Here is a 20,100-nt window from a genome sequence, read left to right as displayed (position 1 = left end):
TGTGATCATGCTCTCCGTAGCCGATTTGAGCAAGACCTTTAAACAGGTCAATATTCATAAGACCGCGGGGCCAGACGGATTACCAGGATGTGTACTCAGGACATGCGTGGACCAACTGTCAAGTGTCTTCACTGACATTTTCAACCTCTCCCTGACCGAGTCTCTAACGCCTACATGTTTCAAGCAGACCACCATAGTCCCTGTGCCCAAGAAAGTGAAGGTAACCTGCATAAATGATTACCGTCCCATAGCACTCATGCTGGTAGCCATGAATTGCTTTGAAAGGCTGATCATGGTTCACATGAACACCATCATACTGGAAACTCTAGACCCACTCCAATTCGCATATCGCCTCAACAGATCCACAGATGACGCAATCTAAATCGCTCTACACACTGCCCTTTCCCACCTGGGCAAAAGGAACACCTATGTGAGAATGCTGTTCATTGAATACAGCTCAGCGTTCAACACCATAGTGCCCACAAAGCTCATCACTAAGCTAAAAACCCTGGGACTAAACACCTCCCTCTGCAACTGGATCCTGGACTTCCTGACAGGCCGCCCCCAGGTGGTAAGAGTAGACAACAACACATCTGCCACGCTGATCCTCAACACAGGGGGCCCCTCAGATGTGCGTGATTAGTCCCCTCCTGTACTCCGTGTTCACCCACAACTGCGTGGCCAAGCATGCCTCCAACACCATCATTAAATTTGCTGATGACACAATGGTGGGAGGCCTGATCACCGACAACGATTTGACAGCCTATAGGGAGGAGGTCAGAGACCTGGCAGTGTGTTGCCAAGACAACAACCTCTCCCTCAACATGAGCAAGACAAAGGAGATGACCGTGGACTTCAGGAAAAGGAGGGCCGAACACGCCCCCCATTCACATCGATAGCCTGTAGTGGAGCGGGTCGAGAGTTTTTCAAAGTTCCATGGTGTCCACATCACCAACAAACTATCATGGTTCAAACACGCCACGGAAGTCGTGAAAAGAGCACGACAACACCTTTTCCCCTCAGGAGATTGAACAGATTTGGCATGGGTCCCCAGATCCTCAAACAGTTCTACAGCTGCACCATCGAGAGCATCCTGACCGGTTGCATCACTGCCTGGTATAGCAACTGCTCGGGCACCATGAGGCGCTTCAGAGGGTAGTGCGTACAGCCCAGTACATCACTGGGGCCAAGCTTCCTGCCTTCTAGGACCTATATACTAGGCGGTGTCAGAGGAAGGCACCAAAAAATTGTCAAAGACTCCAGTCACCCATAGACTGTTCTCTCTGCTGCCACACGGCAAGTGGTACCAGAGCGCCAAGTCTAGGTCCAAAAGATTCCTTAACAGCTTCTACCCCAAGCCATATGACTGCTGAACAATGAATCAAATGGCCACCCGGACTATTTGCGTTGACCCCCCCACACACACACACACACTTTGAGATTCTTCAAAGTAGCCACCACAGCATTCTGCAGTGATATGCCACCCCATCTGGTTTGCGCTTAGTGGGACTATAATTTGTTTTTCCATAGGACAATGACCCAACACACCTCCAGGCTGTGTAAGGGCTATATAAGCAAGAAGGAGAGTGATGGAGTGCTGCATCAGATGACCTGGCTCTCGCAATCACCTGACCTCAACCCAACTGAGATGGTTTGGGATGAGTTGGACCACAGAGTGAAGGAAAAGCAGCCAACAAGTGCTCAGCATATGTGGGAACTCCTGGCTGTTGGAAAAATATTCCAGGTGAAGCTGGTTGAGAGAATACCAAGAGTGTGCAAAGCTGTCAAATGGTGGCTACTTTGAAGAATCTCAAATATAATTCCATAAGTGTTATTTCATAGTTTTGATGTCTTTATTTTTATTCTACAATGTAGAAAATAGTCAAAATAAGTAAAAAAAAACATTGAATAAGTAGGTGTGTCCAAACTTTTGACTGGTACTGTATATATATAAAAATATTACAAAAATAAAATATGGGAGAAATGTCAGCTTCTGAGGATAAAACTGACATCAGGTAAATAGCAGATACATAGAAAATGCAGTAAGTAGAAACTGCTCGTTGTTTAAAATGACTTAAATTGTTTGAACCCTCAACCCAACATTCTGAATCAAAACATCAATGTGAAGACCAAAGCCAGTGAAGTGGAGGAGATCTTCAAGAAAAAACTAAATATAACTACACTCATAGATTGTATAACTGGTATGTTTAAACTAGTTCTGTCAAAGTTAACGAGTTAATCATTCGTTAAAGCGTGACATGTTTATTGGCTATTTATTTTTGTTTTGAAATGTTTCCATTTCTTTACTGCACAACATGGAAGTCAACTACAGTCAATGTTTGTTTGTTTTTTTAAACGTTATTGGGGGTTTTTGTCAATCATTTTTTTATTTATTATGAACATAACGAAATGAGCCTTTACATTGCTGAAGACCGGAGCTACGTTTGTTCTGCTGCAGATATGTCTTGGATTCGTGTGCATGTCGCGAGACGCTATTTTTTGGTTTGATAACAAGTGACTAGCTACCTAGCAAACTGATAACTTGACCACTGACTATGCATAGATTTGGATGGCACAGGAACAACTAAAAAGGAATAGGCTACTTAAAGAGCTGCTTCAAAGGCAGGCTGCAAATGCAAGAGTGGGGTGTGTATGTATGTGTGTGAGAGAGAGAACAACGTGAGCGAGTTTGTTTTGAATGGGCTTGTTTTGCATTGTTTTGTGTGGAAATTTCACTTAAAACCTGTTATGGCTATGCGTCCCACTAGCGGCACACCTCAACAACATCCGGGGAAATTGCAGAGCGCGAAATTCAAACGACAGAAATATAAATATTTAACATTCATGAAAATACAAGTGTTATACATCAAAATAAAGCTTAACTTCTTGTTAATCCAGCCGATCAGATTTCAAAAAGGCCTTACCCCGAAAGCACACCATGCGATTATCTGAGGACAGCGCCCCGTACACAAAAGCATGAGAAACATATTTCAACCAGGCAGGTGCGCCACGAAAGTCAGAAATAGCGATATAATATATGCCTTACCTTTGATGATATTCTTCTGTTGGCACTCCAAAAGCTCCCAGATACATCACAAATGGTCCTTTTGTTCGATAATGTCCTTCTTTAAAACTCAGTTTAGCTGGCACGCTTCAGTCAATAATCCACCGGTTTCCCTCCATCAAAATGCATACAAAATGAATCCCAAACGTTACTAATAACCTTCTCCAAACAAGTCAAACAACGTTTATAATCAAACCTCAGGTACCCTAATATGTAAATAAATGATCAAATTTAAGACGGAGAATCGTTATTGTCTTTACCGGAGATAAACAACAAAGAAAGAGCTCTCATCCACGCGCATGAAAACACTTCAGCCAAAATGGGAGCCACCTAGAAAAACTACAATTTCTAGCTCATTCTTCCAAAAACAAGCCTGAAACTCTTTCTAAAGACTGTTGACATCTAGTGGAAGCTGTAGGAACTGCAATCTGGGAGGATTTCGCCTTATAATAAAAATGACAGCCATTGAAAACAGTGGTAGGCAGATTTTTTTTGGGGGGGGGGGGGGTTGTCTGGGTTTTGCCTGCCATATCAGTTTTGTTATACTCACATTTTCATACGGATGTCAAAATACTGCCCCCTAGCCCAAAGAGGTGTTAATGACCAATGGAATGGCTGATAATATGTGAACGCCGCCCACCTGGGGCCCCGGGCCCTGCAAAACGAACTCACAGAGAGAAAGAGGCCCAGCCAGATCCCGGACTTGAACCCGATCGAACATCTATAGAGAGACCTGAAAATAGCTGTTCTGCTACGCTCCCCATCCAGCATGACAGAGCTTGAGGGGATCTGCAGAGAAGAATGGGTGAAACTTCCCAGATATAGGTGTGTTCTTAGCTCTTATCCTTATTTAATGTATAGAAGCCTACATCACAAAATGGCAACAAGTTCTAAACATCTGATCAACACACTTCATGGATTGTTTTGGTCAAATCAAATCACAATGTGTTCTTAACCTCACTCCAATATTTAAATGTAGTTGATTATTATTTGAGTATAGTTTTCTAACTTGATAGCACCAAAATTAAAAAATAACTGTTGGCTGTCTTTGTGAGTGGGTGAATAAAGGTTGAAATCTCATTGATCAACGTCTCAACCAAATACTACTCAAATGTCCACGTTGAAATGATGTGATGTGCCCAGTGGATTATTTGCACTTGCATGCAATAATATGGCAATTGGAAGGTACGTTCCTCAAACTCAATCCTGCATGATACCTAAGGTATGTTTGTTAAATGCACCATGTCTCGCGGGCAAATGGAGGTCATTGGCTGGTCCTTGTAGCTTGGCAGAAGTGAGTGGATGATCGACAGCGTTTATCTCCAGAGGGTGTTGTGTTGTAGGGCATGGCTGGCATGCAGCACTGCTCCAGTGAATGGTGTGGCAGATATTACAGCCCAGGATCTGATGGCCTCCATCTGGCCCAGTGAGGCAGAGATGCCAGCCAGGCCAGCAGAGAGACTGTGCCCCCCTCCTCCCCTCCCTGTTTCCCCATCACCGCCAGTCAGCCAGTGGAGCCGAGGTGCTACAGCCAGAGCAGAGGTCTATCTCAGTAATTAACATGTTGACACACAGCTATGTTTATCAGAACAGTCTGCAATGGAGGAGACAAGTGGTCACTACTATGTTCTCAACATACAGTAGACTACAGCAGGGCCATGCACAGACCTTTCTGGGGCAGGTGTTAAAAAAAAAAAATGCCTGAAGCCTCTGTAGTGAAAACGGTTACATTTTTGAGCATAGGCCTATTTCTTTTTGCAACAACACACTCACTCATCATCAGAAATTGAAAGCAAGCTAATTACAGTGCCTCCTGAAGACATGATTGACTACAAGAAAAGAGGGTGGGTAACCAGCTGATCGTTGATTGACATAAATCTGCTAGTTAGCTAGCTCGATTTCTTTTACTGATTGTAATTTACCTCTGTCTTTATCCCTCTCTCTACTGCGCGTATCAGCCAACCAGACGGAATATTGATGGTGATGGAGGCTAAATCAAGTATTATCAAGTGGTAATTATGCTGCTGTAAAAATACTGAGGATATTTAAACTTATAGTGAGCAAAAATAATAAACGCAACATGTAAAGTGTTGGTCCCATGTTTCATAAACTAAAATAAAAGTTACCAGAAATGTTCTGTATACATACCGCTGACCGCTGGCTACGTCCCTTCCGTCTTCAAGAGAGCGAGAGTTGCACCCCTTCTGAAAAAACCTACACTCGATCCCTCCGATGTCAACAACTACAGACCAGTATCCCTTCTTTCTTTTCTCTCCAAAACTCTTGAACGTGCCGTCCTTGGCCAGCTCTCCCGCTATCTCTCTCAGAATGACCTTCTTGATCCAAATCAGTCAGGTTTCAAGACTAGTCATTCAACTGAGACTGCTCTTCTCTGTATCACGGAGGCGCCACTGCTAAAGCTAACTCTCTCTCCTCTGCTCTCATCTGACCTACTTCGATATGAAATCAGATCCTCCTCTCCACCCTCTCCGAGTTGGGCAGCTCGATTTCGTCCTACCTGACAGGTGCTCCTACCAGGTTTGTTCTAGGCCCTCTCCTATTCTCGCTATACACCAAGTCACTTGGCTCTGTCATAACCTCACATGGTCTCTCCTATCATTGCTATGCAGACGACACACAATTAATCTTCTCCTTTCCCCCTTCTGATGACCAGGTGGCGAATCGCATCTCTGCATGTCTGGCAGACATATCCGTGTGGATGACGGATCACCATCAAGCTGAACCTCGGCAAGACGGAGCTGCTCTTCCTCCCGGGAAGGACTGCCCGTTCCATGATCTCGCCATCACGGTTGACAACTCCATTGTGTCCTCCTCCCAGAGCGCTAAGAACCTTGGCGTGATCCTGGACAACACCCTGTCGTTCTCAACTAACATCAAGGCGGTGGCCCGTTCCTGTAGGTTCATGCTCTACAACAATTATGCTGACCCTGCCTCACACAGGAAAAATCCAGGCACTTGTCATCTCCCCGTCTGGATTACTGCAACTCGCTGGCTGGGCTCCCTGCCTGTGCCATTAAACCCCTACAACTCATCCAGAACGCCGCAGCCCGTCTGGTGTTCAAGTCACCCCGCTCCTCCGCTCCCTCCACTGGCTTCCAGTTGAAGCTCGCATCCGCTACAAGAACGGAGCTGTGAGGGGAACGGCACCTCAGTACCTCCAGGCTCTGATCAGGCCCTACACCAAGGGCACTGCGTTCATCCACCTCTGGCCTGCTCGCCTCCCTACCACTGAGGAAGTACAGTTCCCGCTCAGCCCAGTCAAAACTGTTCGCTGCTCTGGCCCCCAATGGTGGAACAAACTCCCCTCACGACGCCAGGACATGAGTCAATCACCACCTTCCGGAGACACCTGAAACCCCACTTTAAGGAATACCTAATAGGATAAAGTAATCCCTCTCACCCCCTCCCCTGAAAAGATTTAGATGCACTACTGTTCCACTGGAGGTCATAAGGTGAATGCACCATTTCTGGATAAGAGCGTCCTAAAATTAAATGTAAAATGTAAATGTACATAAAAAGCTTATTTCTCCAATTTTGTGCACAAATGTATTTACATCCTTGTTAGTGAGCATTTCTCCTCTGCCAAGATAATCCATCCACCTGACTGGTGTGGCATATAAAGAAGCTGATTAAACAGCATGATCATTACACAGGTGCACCTTGTGATGGAGACAATAACACACCACTCAAAAATGTGCAGTTTTGTCACACAAGACAATGCCACAGATGTCTCAAGTTTTGAGGGAGCATGCAACTGGCATGCTGGCTGCCAGAATGTCCACCAGAGCTGTTGCCAAAGAATTGAATGATAATTTCTCTACCAAAAGCCACCTCCAACATTGTTTTAGAGAATTTGGCAGTACGTCCAACTGGCCTCACAACTGAAGACAACGTGTAACCACGCCAGCTCAGGAGCTCCACATCCAGCTTCTTCACCTGCGGGATTGTCCGAGACCAGCCACCCGGACATCTGATGAATCTGCACAACCGAAGACTTTCTGCACAAACTGTCAGAAACATCTCAGTGAAGCTCATATGGATAAGTGCGTCTGCTAAATGACTAAATAAGCATGCTTGTCGTCCTCACCAAGGTCTTGACCTGACTGCAGTTCGGCGTAGTAACTGACTTCAGTGGGCAAATGCTCACCTTCGATGGCCACTGGCATACTGGAGAAGTGTGCTCAGGCGTTGTGTGGGCAAGTGGTTTGCTGATGTCAACATTGTGAACAGAGTGCCCCATGGTGGCGGTGGGGTTATGGAATGGGCAGGCATAAGATATGAACACAATTGCATTTTATCAATGTTAATTTTTATGCACAGATACCATGACGAGATCCTGAGGCCTATTGTCGTTCATCTGCCTCCATCAGCTCATGTTTCAGAATGATGATAATGCATGCTCCATGTTGCAAGGATATGTTGCAAGGATCTGTACACAATTCCTAGAAGCTGAAAATGTCCCAGTTCTTCCATGGCCTGCATACTCACCAGACATTTCACCCATTGAGCAGGTTTGGAATACGATGGATCTACGTGTACAACAGCGTGTTCCAGTTCTCGCCAATATCCAGCAACTTCGCAGAGCCATTGAAGAGGAGTGGGACAACATTTCACAGGCCACAATCAACAGCCTGATCAACTCTATGCGAAGGAGATGTGTTGCGATGCATGAGGCAAATGATGGTCAGACCAGATACTGACTGGTTTTCTGATTCACGCCCCTACCTTTTTCTAAGGTACAGTATCTGTCACCAACATCTGTATTCCCAGTCATGTGAAATCCATAGATGAGTGCCTAATGAATTTGTTTAAATTGACTGATTTTCCTTATATGAACTATAAATCTTTATTGTTGCATGTTTTGCGTTTATATTTTTGTTCAGTGTAGGTAGCTAGCTACACACACACTCCACTGGTGACCACACCTCTCAAGCCATGCATGTTTGTTTACCAGTCTGCACACAATCTATGTACAGGACAGTCTGTGAAAAAGGTGCTACTGGGCGCGCGCGCAAGGTGTGTAGGCTACAAGGCAACAGGCACAACCAACAGATGGGGTGACAAACTTGACACAACTTGCAGGCAGTGGGTTCCGAACAACAATGACATTAAATGTACACAAAAAATATACACCATCACCCAAAGGCCACTTTGGAGACTGCAAGGGCGAAGGGGATGTGCTCTTCAGTCTGCACAAGTAGAACCCTATCTGTGAAAGTGCATGGCCTACAGTAGCAGTAAGGGATATATACTGTATATAGATAGTGAAGGCTTCTGAAACCCCTTACAAATCTCAATGAATACAATCATTTTGTTTGTAAGATTATCCACATTTTGATATATGATATGACTGTACATACTGTAAATGCCAAGAAAGCTCCACTAACTCCATTGTACTGGTCAGTCTTTTACTTGGGCATATATATTATGTGTTCCTCTGTTTACCCCGACTCAAAGATGCATAATTAATCATTTCTGACCTCCTTTTCTAGTGGCAGCTGCCATATGCTTACTTTCAGTCATAATCATCTCCATGGAGATGCATTAAAAAGTCAAACAGATCCAGAGTTGGCTATCCATGTGAAAACATTCCATATCAGACAATGACTGTTACTGCTAAAGCCCACGATAATTTGTTGACAGATGTAGAATTCCTGTCTGAAATTGTTAGGCAAATGCTTAAAACAATATTGATTAATTATATGCAAATGTGTTTTATGCCTAAAGATTTAACACATTTCTAAACCTGTCTACCTACTTAGGTTCATCCATTCATTGCATAGTTTCTACTAGGGTACAATATGAGAGCATACCTCTGGACCTTGGGGACACAGGGAGGAGAAGGACTGGAGGGGTAAGGTCATTACCACATGGTTCAGCCCGTGGCTCTAATTCCACCCTCCTACGTGACAAAAACACACTCTCCTCTCCTCCATCCTAAGCATGGTGATGTGGGGGGTTTGTGCCCTTCAGACGGCCATCTGCTGTGATGGGCTGTCATCGCCAATGGTATAGGGCCATCTGCTTACGCTTTACCAAGTCAGGGAAGGAGGTACTGGTGGTGGCGCAGGCAGGGCGCTAAAACAGGAATCATAATGACCTCTGGGAGTTGGAGTTAGAATGAGGACACTACCTCTTTGCTCCCCTCTGAAAAAACACTGCGGCTAATGATAATAATAATAAGAGGCTGTTGAATTAGAGGGAAATGCATCCCAGGGGCATTGTTAGATTCCTTAATGCACTCAAGCACATTAAGTGTAATGAAATAGCCATATATCACACTGCTGCTTTAAAGGACAACTAGCCGCTTCTGTCTTAAACATGCAATTAAAGGATATTTTGTGGTGGTGGAACTGTGAAAATTACAGCACAGTATTACAGCAAGTAGCCATGATGTAATTGGAGGAAATGCATCATCTATTTTTTGCAGCAGCAGAAGCAGCTCGAGCACTTATCATCAAGGGAAGAGTATCCAATATATTATTGAAAGAAAGTATGGCTACAAAATAGTATTTATACAATACACAGTTATTGTGAAGGAAAATAACACCCTAATGGGAGTAGTGAAATGTTAATATCAATTTGCCGCCTGTGGTAAATGTCATCCCCTATAGCTAAACTTAGGAGACTGATTTGTTCTCTTTAATTTGCCCAAACTCATTTGCATTATTCAGCCAAACATAAATATGTATTTTCTAATTCAAGAAGAACCTTTTCCATTACATGGTTTTGTGTCTTAACCACTGAATTAGGGTACAGACAAGTGTTTTGTGACACAGATAGATAATGCTCCTATCTGTACAGTCTATAATTACATTATGATAGATAAGAGAATGTTTCATTCTTCCCTGCCAGGTAGATGAGATAAACACTTCCATCACTCATAACTGTGTTATCTTCAATAAACAGTGATTGAAAGTGAATAAAGGTTGATTGTGACGCATTAGTGACGGTGAGAGAAGTGTCTATACCGAGACAGTAACAAGCAACACAGGGGCACCACTCTGAGAATGACATACGGGACCTGGAGTGACTGGGGCACGACCAAAACATTCATGGTGTTCATTTTGACTAATTATCTGTTCCTCTGAGTGGATGCTATTTGATCTGCTGTGATTTCTATCTCATATATAAATGCCATTGGTGCAACAGGATCTTGTCTTCATACATTTAGTCCCGTTTTCCCCTTTTTCAGAACATCCCACTGGGCACACACTGGTTGAATCAACGTCGTTTCCACGTCATTTCAATTGAATTGATGTCTGTGCCCAGTGGGATATTATCTTGCTTGACCCTGAAGTATGCCAGAGTTCATCCTCTAAACAGGCTTGCACAAAGGGGACAACATTTGACATACATTTGACATTTTCTCTGCTTCTGTGCTGTAGGTCTCCCTGTTTCATTTTGCAATAATCCAGAAAGATTTTTTTTATTTACTTTTCCTACGACTGCTCTCCTTTTTGTTCAACTGGAAATTCCTATTACACACGTCTTCTTCAACTGGGATACATTACACAGAGACATCACTCTGAGGATGACATGGAGACCTGGAGAGACTGGGACACGACTAGTTCATTGATGGTCTTAACTTGGATTAATTATCTGTTCCCTTTTAATCTTTCAGGAGTCCCTTAATAACATGTAATCCTGCTTGATCAGTCCATCATTTAAAAGCTGAGGGGATGTTTCTAAAGGAAGGAAAAATAAGGAAACATTAGTTTTTATTCCTTAAGAAGTTAAAGGATACAACGTATCAATTGGAAATACCCTTCTAGTATTTCATGATCAGTGTAATGGTTCATTACCAAATGTACTATAGTTAGAAAATATTAAATACATAATCAGGTAGACCATTTATAAATCAGATATTTGATGCACTTTTCAACTTGGATCTCTATAAACGACAGCATATACAATGGTTTTAGTACGGATCTGAATAGACTAACGACCAATCTGCTCAAACATAACAATTTTAAATAGGGAAAGGCAAGTGTGTGACCATGTTGATGGAATTAATTTGGTTTGTAAATGCATTTGAGGATAATGTCGTTGAGCTACCAACCAGCGTCCAATTCCCTTCACTCCCATGCCTGCCCATTTGAATTATGTTCTGTCCCCACGCTAGCACAGCAGGATATGGCAAACACGACGTCAGTGGCATAAGTGAACCATAGTCCAGATTAGCAGGCTAGGAATGGTGTGACTGTGAGAGGCCACCCTTTCTAATGGCACTTCAAACTGTTCCTGAATAGGGTCCCTCCTCTGGCAGAGAGAGAGAGAGAGAGAGAGAGAGAGAGAGCAGAGAGAAGCCAGTGTGATTGGCAAGTCTCTGAATCTGATTATGTCCTTCACTCATTATGAACCTCTTTCCCAGTGCCAAGTGTGATCATTACAACTGAAAGCAATAAAAATGCAAATGACCCCAAAAATGATCACTTTTAAGTCATTGGACTATCTTTGGATATAGTGGCTAAGAGACTGGAGGGTCCAAGCTTTTCCCTTGGGCACAGGCCTCATAGAAAAACAATGCAATAACTATTAGGAGCGTATTTTGCACATCACTCGAGGACTACATATTGCCTCCGAAGTAGATTGCATACTGTACCTACCCCAACTCCCTTTTCCCCCCTTTCAAACAAATTGAAATTGAAATCCAATTCAGAATTGATTAGGCCTACCTATCTTTCAAAGGTGCCTCTTTGACGAGTGATGAGAGGAGCTCTCCTCTTGATAAATATTAAGTTCCCACATCAAAGTGGGAAATCACACAAATTAGGCCTACTTGTCTCTCGATTTGTGTAACTTGGAATCTTTTAGAACTGTGAGATAATTTGGTTTATCATGTTTAACCTTTTATCTGGTTCTCATCAAAGCGTGTCAAGTGCTGGTGGTAAAGGGGACTAAGCAGGGTTATGACACATAGGCAGTCATTAACAATCACGCTTAGGGGATTAAAGCCATTCTGGGTTGGGTACAAACTACTTCGATTTTGTTGATGTCTGACTTTGGACAGTGTGAGGGCTTAAACAAACCTGAGAGTCAAAACATCTCCTTCATAGTCTTTCCACGCTCCACACTAATATTTAACTTGATTCTTGTTTCAAGTTTTCATACCAAGTGCTGTTGTATCATCCAATCTGTCTGATTCATGTTATTGTGAGAAGGGTGAGTCTTTGATGTTTTGGGGTGGGGTCCAGAGCTGTTTTGGCTCACTGAGACATTCTGTGATTGGAATCAAATGTTGAAATGTGATCCCTGGACTGGTTCACTGGAAAATAGCTTTTCTCCAGTGATCCAACTAAAACTCTGTGGTCTGGACAGGATTTACTATGGCGACTTGATGTATTTTGCTCACACAATAATACCAACAATGTGTTACCTCTAATTGAGAGAGAGATCACCCAACATGGAGGTCTCTCTCTCTGGACCTGTTCCAATCTGCAGTATGGACAAAGGGGGACATCGCTACTAGGACACCACAGATCCAGTTCCAAAGTACAACACGGGTTTAATTGTTATTATACAATAATGCCAGTGTGTTGTTAAGTGTGACTGGTAAGGTGAATAGGGGTGCCATTAGAACTTGTCAGGGGTTAAAGCAGTACTGAGGGTTCCGCCAGAGGAATGCTGTCGGACGCACTCTCGCATGTCTCCCTAATAAAGCTGAACCCTTATTAATTGATGAACTGTCACAACAGCTGTGAGGAGGCTTTAATTGGGTGCAGGGATGCCATGCTGTAATGACCACTTCTGGGACCTGCTGGCAAAAAGTATTTGTTATTGGCAGGTGGTCGTTCAACATTTGCTACTTTTATTTCCTGTAAATAATTAGTTTATCTGATTAAAAGTGTGGGGTAAAATAACCAAACTTATAAATTATACTTTAGGGTAGCCTATAAGCAAAAAACCACCATGTCTGGTGATTTCTCTGCTACCTTCATTTTTTAATTATACTATCATAATCATAATATGTAGCGAGAGAAGCTTACAATCCATAGATTATCTATAGTTGTGAAAGATGCTTTGAGCAACATATTGACATTGAGCTAAACATCAACATATTATCACCATATTATAAATAACTGCTTCCTTCTTCCCCTTTTCCTCGGAGTTGGACTCTTTTTGTTTGACTGTTCAAGAACATTGTTCTTGATGTTTTGGAGGAGGTAGCTAATCTAGTTTCTGTGCATAAGTGTTGAGAGTGCAGTTTTATTAGGGCCAGCTAAATGAGCCCCATTATGAGGGGCCCTAGGGCCCAGCCTGGGAGTCTAATCAGTCTGCAGCACCCGGCCTCTGGCCCCTGGCCTCCGCCCACGGCCACAATGAGGTCTCCCTTCTCTTCCCTGGTGTAATTAACCAAGTGTCATATCATGGAGTAGAGGAGAGTAGGAGAGCAGAGGAGAAAGCTGCTGTTCCAAAGCCCAGTAATGAGTCTCTGCTGCTCCCACAACACACATGAAACATTTACTGGCAGTGCAAAAACTTTCAGCTCCCTCTCCTCTCACACAAGAAGACAGCTGTCTTTTATATCTTGTGCTTGTGTATTCAGGGAAACAATATTTTAACAGGGATATTTCATCGTAGTTTGTATGAGCGCGTATGGTATATGTGTATGGTCCGTTGTCGTTGCTTTCAACTCAGTTAGTGTTTATGGATACACCGTGTAGAGTCAACTCACTTTATGTCAGATGAGACACACGTTTTCTTGAATAGCAACACTTGAGTGGTAACATCCTGTACTTACCTCTCACCTCAACAACAGATAAGGCTAATTCTAATATGATGGTCAAAAACGATGTAGGACAGCCATAGTTTCCTACAAACCAGGTTACCTGGTTTTGTCGCTGGTAACAAAATAGCGCTACTAGTACATTTTTAACAATGCCATAACGTTGTGCATAGGGTTACCAACACAACTAAAACCTAGCTTAGGAGTGCAGTAGCAGGTCCGCCTGTATTGTGTAGGGGAGTAGAGAATATTGACTTCTGTCTTGCTAAACTAGAGAACAGAGTAGGAAAGTGGTTTCCGTGGCAACAACCCCGAAAGCATATCTGTTTTTCAGAGAGTTGCGAAACCCTCCTTCTGTTTCATTGTCTAAAGATGAGCGAGTAATGCAGCAGTTAATAGGGTGGGAAAAAGGAGATATTTGCAGTTTCCTATTCCTCAGTAGAGAATTTGGCCTAATTACATGCACAGCCTCAATCAAAGTGTCTTAATTAGGAATTTATTACAGGTTGTCTGCCAGAATAATGTTTCACAGACTCTGGGCTCCATTCAAACAAACCCGCATTACAGTATTTGAATCAACGTTGTTTCCTCCTCGTTTCAACCTTGAAATCTATGTGATGATGTTAAATCCACAAGGAAATCTGACTGGTTTTTATAGAAAGTCATCAACATAAGGGTATTTAAAAAAAAACATGGTACATGCTGTTTCTTTAAAGATCAATTCACGTTAGTTGACAACTCAACCAAATACAACTCAAAACTAGACGTTGAACGGACTTCTTTGCCCAGTGGGTAGTATCTCTAGACATCTGCGTTGCCAACCACCATTTTCAAATGTTGCCTAGGGGTCTGGTTTTCGAGACTACTCAAATACTGTAGATTCACCTAACAGGTAGATGTTGATAGTTTTAACTATAAGATACAGTGCGCGTGTGCACAAGCAGTAGTTTGTAAACAAATATACTTCATAAACATTGCTAAGTCAGCTTTGATTGAATCCTGAAAGCCCTCTAACAACCATTAATACTGTTCATCAAGATATCAAAATCATTTGATAGCCATTGTTATCTACATATTACTATTAATTTGACCGGGTAGGTCATTTACAAAAACGACCCAGTGAACGTTTGATAAAGCACATTTCTATAACTGCAAAGTGTTTAGAGCTTCACTATTCCATTGTCATCGCTCAAAGCCCCTTTCTGCCAGTGTGTAGGCCTATCCCTCCAATGAGATGAGGAATGATAAAGAGCAGGATGATGTTAATGTAGGTCATCCTGTAGCGAGGAGCCGCTAGGAGCAGGGATACTGGCTAATGACATTACGGCAGGATAGGAGGTGGTTATGATCAATACCAGCACTTCATCATCAGGCCTCTCTGCCTGCACACACACACACACACACACACACACATGAGCACACACACACGAGCACACACACACACACACACGCACGCACGCACGCACGCACGCACGCACGCACGCACGCACGCACGCACGCACGCACGCACACACACACACACACACACACACACACACACACACACACACACACACACACACACACACACACACACACCGGGAGAAGGTCAGTGCACTGCAGGTGCTGTAGCAGTGACAAACGTTGCTCTATTCAATCTGTATCACAAAAATTCAGCACTAAAGCCCGCTAGAAATTTAAAGGTAATGTTCCCGCGTTGGCTGAGATGGCATTCATGGTAAACGCTGCACAAGTCGGCTCAATCGGAAAGGCTTCAGAGATACGGATTGAATAGAGCCCTTAGTCAAAGGACTCCATCTGAACAACTTAAGCTCTCACCACGACTGGACTAGCAGATAGCAACGGATTGGATAAACAGCCAAGTAGGACAGACGCTGTTACTAAAATAAAACAAAATCATGGTCATCATTAAAAGACAAGGGGAGTGGACAGTGACAGCGAAGAGGAAAGAAAAGAAGAGGGGATGGGAAAAGCAATGAAAGGAGAGACAAGGGAGAGGAGGGAAGTGGGGGTCTGAAATGTTTGCATGCAACTAATCGTGAATGGCATGGCAATTTTGTCAAGGGAGGGATTGGCACTGATGATGTCGGCTTCTCTCCCAAGATTGATTAGGCACATCAAGGGAGCCACTGCCTCACCAGAGCCGAGACAGAGAGTAATATGGATTTGTCTCGAAGCTCATATTTCTTCATTTGTTTCCATTACGCCACGTCTACATGGAGCCCTACAAACAACAGTGGCCAGATATCATCCCAGCTGCGACCAAGATTGGCCTAGCTGATTAATTGTTTTTGGGAGGTTTCCTCTCTCCGAGGGTTTTGAATTGCCCGTTTGTCCTGTGTCCCATCGGAGGGCGGTCCAGAACAGCGATGGATTATGGGCCACAGCTCAGATACTCCATACTCCAACAAGACAGCAAGGACATCAATAAAAAAAAATGTAAAAACATATTTCATCCAAATCTGAGCATTGTCAATTTTCACATTTAAAGCATGTCATTGTTTTGACTCAGAGTTCATGTACTGATTGGCAAAAACAATACAATAATATTGATTTGAACACAATAACATTTTATTTTAAAAGAACATCGACCTATTTAGCACAGAAAGCATACATATTGACCTCCAGAGCTGTGTTATTACATTGCTAAAAAATATAACCACAACATGCAACAATTTCACATTTTTTTGTGAGTTACAGTTATAAGGAAATCGGTCAATTGAAACAATTTCATTAGGCCCTAATCTATGGATTTCACATGAATGGGCAGGGGTGAACTCATGGACCCACTGTGGAGCCAGTACCAGCCAGTCAGAATGAGTTCTTCCCTAACAAAGGGCTTTATTAGACATAAATACTCCTCCGTTTCATCAGTTGTCCGGGTGGATGGTATGGTGAAAACAATGACAAACTCTGTTATGCAGATGTGCCTTAAACCTGTAATTTCCACTGTATGTTTCTCTCATGTAAGAAGAAGCCAGTATTTTCCCCAATTGTTTCTGAGTAACTTAGTCACGTGGCCAAAGACAAAGATCCACCTGAGAGTGACCAGTTTTTGGTTCATCTTGTTCTTATCGTATCTTTCAAGGGCACAGCAGTGTGGAGATATGAAGAGAACAGGATAGCTTGAGCAGCAGCGACAATTCTATCAGCAGAAAGGAGTAACAAATTGGCATTATCACTTGTGCGTACGCTATGTTCCCATCATGATCTCACATACCTGCTAAACTGCCACATAGACAAAGGTTGTAAAAGCTGAGACCCAACTCTTGTTCGTTGGGCTCTTAACTCTGCACCTTTTGAGTGATTGTTAACCGCTCCAGAATTGCAATTCTTATAATAAATGCTTGTTGTTAGAAGAATCTACAGTCTCTCTTCCTTTCCGGTTAGAATTTCCATGACACTGGTCTCAGACAATCTCGCAGGTGAAGAAGCCAGATGTGGAGGTCCTGGCTGGCGTGATTACACGTGGTCTGCTGTTGTAAGGCCGGATGCACGTACTGCGAAATTTTCTAAAACGACATTGGAACTGACTTTTGGTAGAGCAGCTGGCAACAGCTCTGGTGGACATTCCAATTGCATTTTCCCTCAAAACCCGAGACAAGTGTGGCATTGTTTTGTGTGAAAAAACGGAACATTTTATAGTGGCCTTTTATTGTCCCCCAGCACAAGGTGCACCTGTGTAATAATCATGCTGTTTAATCAGATTTTTGATATGCCACACCTATCAGGGGGATGGATTATGGTCACTAGGAGAAATGGTCACTAATAAAGATGTAAACAAATTCATGCACAGCATTTTAGAGAAATAAGCTTTTTGTGCGTATGGAACATTTCTGGGATGTTTTATTTGGGACAAACACTTTACATGTTGCGTTTATATTTTTGTTCAGTATATATAGTGCAATAACATTGAAACTCCCATTTGATTTCATATAGATGCAGCGAAACCAGAGATGCAATCTTTTATTCTGATTCTCCACAGTTAGATGTAAAAGCTCATTTAGAAGCGAACAAAACGCACACTGCTGAACAGTCAAAGGTTCCCTCCCTGCACCTTGAAAATGGCATATCAGTAATACATTGCAAAATGCATAGTGCATAATGTTCCCTGCATTCAACATACTGTTTCAAAGGAAATTACTTCCTCAGGCATTGCAATTGGTAATGTCTCTTTGATCAAAGAATATAAGACATTAGGTAGACAACACTTTCCATGTGAAGTGAAACTTCTCGCTCTCAGCCCATCCTAGACTACACTTTGCAGAAACTCAATGAATTACATTTTCCATGTGTGGTTTCACAGAGAAGACCCTTGTACATAACCTTAGTTGTATTTACAACCAACTAACACCTTACTGTATTTTTTGGGTTCATTACCTTATGTTTTAAGAAAAGTTGCATGATCAATGTGTTTTTTTAAACACATGAGATCCAATCCAGTGGTTTTTGTTGTTGCCATGGTAGCCTGGGAAAGCAAAAGTGGGGTCCTGGGGGATGTTAGATGTGTGAGTTTGTTGGTGAGAACAAAGGAGGGAAGCATTGTAGGGTAATTACTTTGTGTTTTCATACCAGGAGGCTCGGAGGTGAAAAACTCTCAGCTGGATTATCTTTCAGCTCTCCCTTTTGGAATGAGTTTCATAGTCAGTGACCCCCAATTCAGATTTCTCTCCTGCAGACACAAGACCTTGGGCTCGGGAATTAAAAGGAAGGTGCTTCTTTGGTACGAGCAACAGATTCACACATAGCCACATTTGTTAATGTTTTTTTTTTTATATCCGGTGATAAACATTGAATTTGTCTGGAAGCAACACATTTGTTTTCTCCATTTGTGTTTGTGTTACAAAGCAAAAATGCATTCTAAAATAAGTATATATTTTTTTCTCACTGTGAATGCCTAAACTTGTCTCTGCTGGAGAAATGTCCAAGTCAAACAAAGATCAAACCATCAAGGTTAGTGTTTTTTTATGTTCACAGTCAAACTTAAACATGTTCATTCTGGAGATCAAAGACTTGTCTCAGAGTTAATTTGCCACAACGTCACTGTTGATGCAATGTCAGTTCATTCACAGTGAATAGGCTGTTGCAATGTAGCCACATTTTCTCAGAATCATTTTCACCCTTTTCCTTTGGGGCTTGTCACCTTGAATAAGGCTACCCTATCTCCAGTACAATCCCATTAACTTAAAATAAATATACTGAACAAAAATATAAATGCAACATGCAACAGTTTCAACGATTTTACTAAGTTACAGTTCATATAAGGAAATCAGTCAATTGAAATAAATGAATTAGGCCCTAATCAGATAACCTGCGCAGCGCTTAAACCAAGGCACGCTGCTTGCTAATTATGTATAGGTTTTCCTTCAACTTGAGAATTTCAAGTAATTTTCTAACAAGTTTGATTTTCTAACAGCTTGAATTGAGGTGTGTTCCGTCTCCTTGTTAATTCACATATGAAGTAGCCTATTTCACTGTTCGGACAATTTATGTTTGAGGCTTTACTGAGGCGGAAAACTCCTCTCTTTCACAAGAGCCCAAGCACTTCCCCAGTGATTCTCCAGATCAACTATGAAGACATTGAGCATCTCTAGTCAGAACAGGCCTTGCAAAACCTTTTTCCCCCAGGCACATTTTCTGGCTGGCAACCGCATTGCCTTCATTCTTGTTTTCCTTACAAATAATAACTTTGGACATGTGTGCATTCATATCAAAGTAAGTGCCTTATTTCCTGTATATTGTGCTGTCGTTTCTATTGTAGCATACCGTATGTATAGTGCCTTTAGAAAGTATTCAGACCTCTTGACTTTTATCATATTTTGTTACGTTACATCCGTATTCTAAAATGGATTAAATTGTTTTTTTCCCCTCATCAAACGAAACACAATACCCCATAATTACAAAGCAAATACAGGTTTTTAGAAATTTTAGCAAATTAAAAAAAAAATGTAAAACTGAAAAATCCTATTTACATAAATATTCAGACCCTATACCTTGTTGAAGCACCTTTGGCAGCAATTACAGCCTTCTTGGATATGACGCAACAAGCTTGGCACACCTGTACTAGGGAGTTTCTCACATTATTTTCTGCAGATCCTCTCAAGCTCTCTCAGGTTGGATGGGGAGCGTTGCTACACAGCTATTTTCAGGTCTCTCCAGAGATGTTCGATTGGGTTCAAGTCCGGGCTCTGGCTGGGCCATTCAAGGATATTCAGAGACTTGTCCTGAAGCCACTCATGCGTTGTCTTGGCTGTGTGCTTAGGGTTATTCTCCTGTCCTTCGCCCC

This window comes from Oncorhynchus nerka, linkage group LG6 (genome assembly GCF_034236695.1).
Source record: "Oncorhynchus nerka isolate Pitt River linkage group LG6, Oner_Uvic_2.0, whole genome shotgun sequence".
Classification (NCBI taxonomy): Eukaryota; Metazoa; Chordata; class Actinopteri; order Salmoniformes; family Salmonidae; genus Oncorhynchus; species Oncorhynchus nerka.
The sequence above is the reverse complement of the archived record's forward strand: the minus strand, read 5'-3'. Positions refer to the sequence as shown.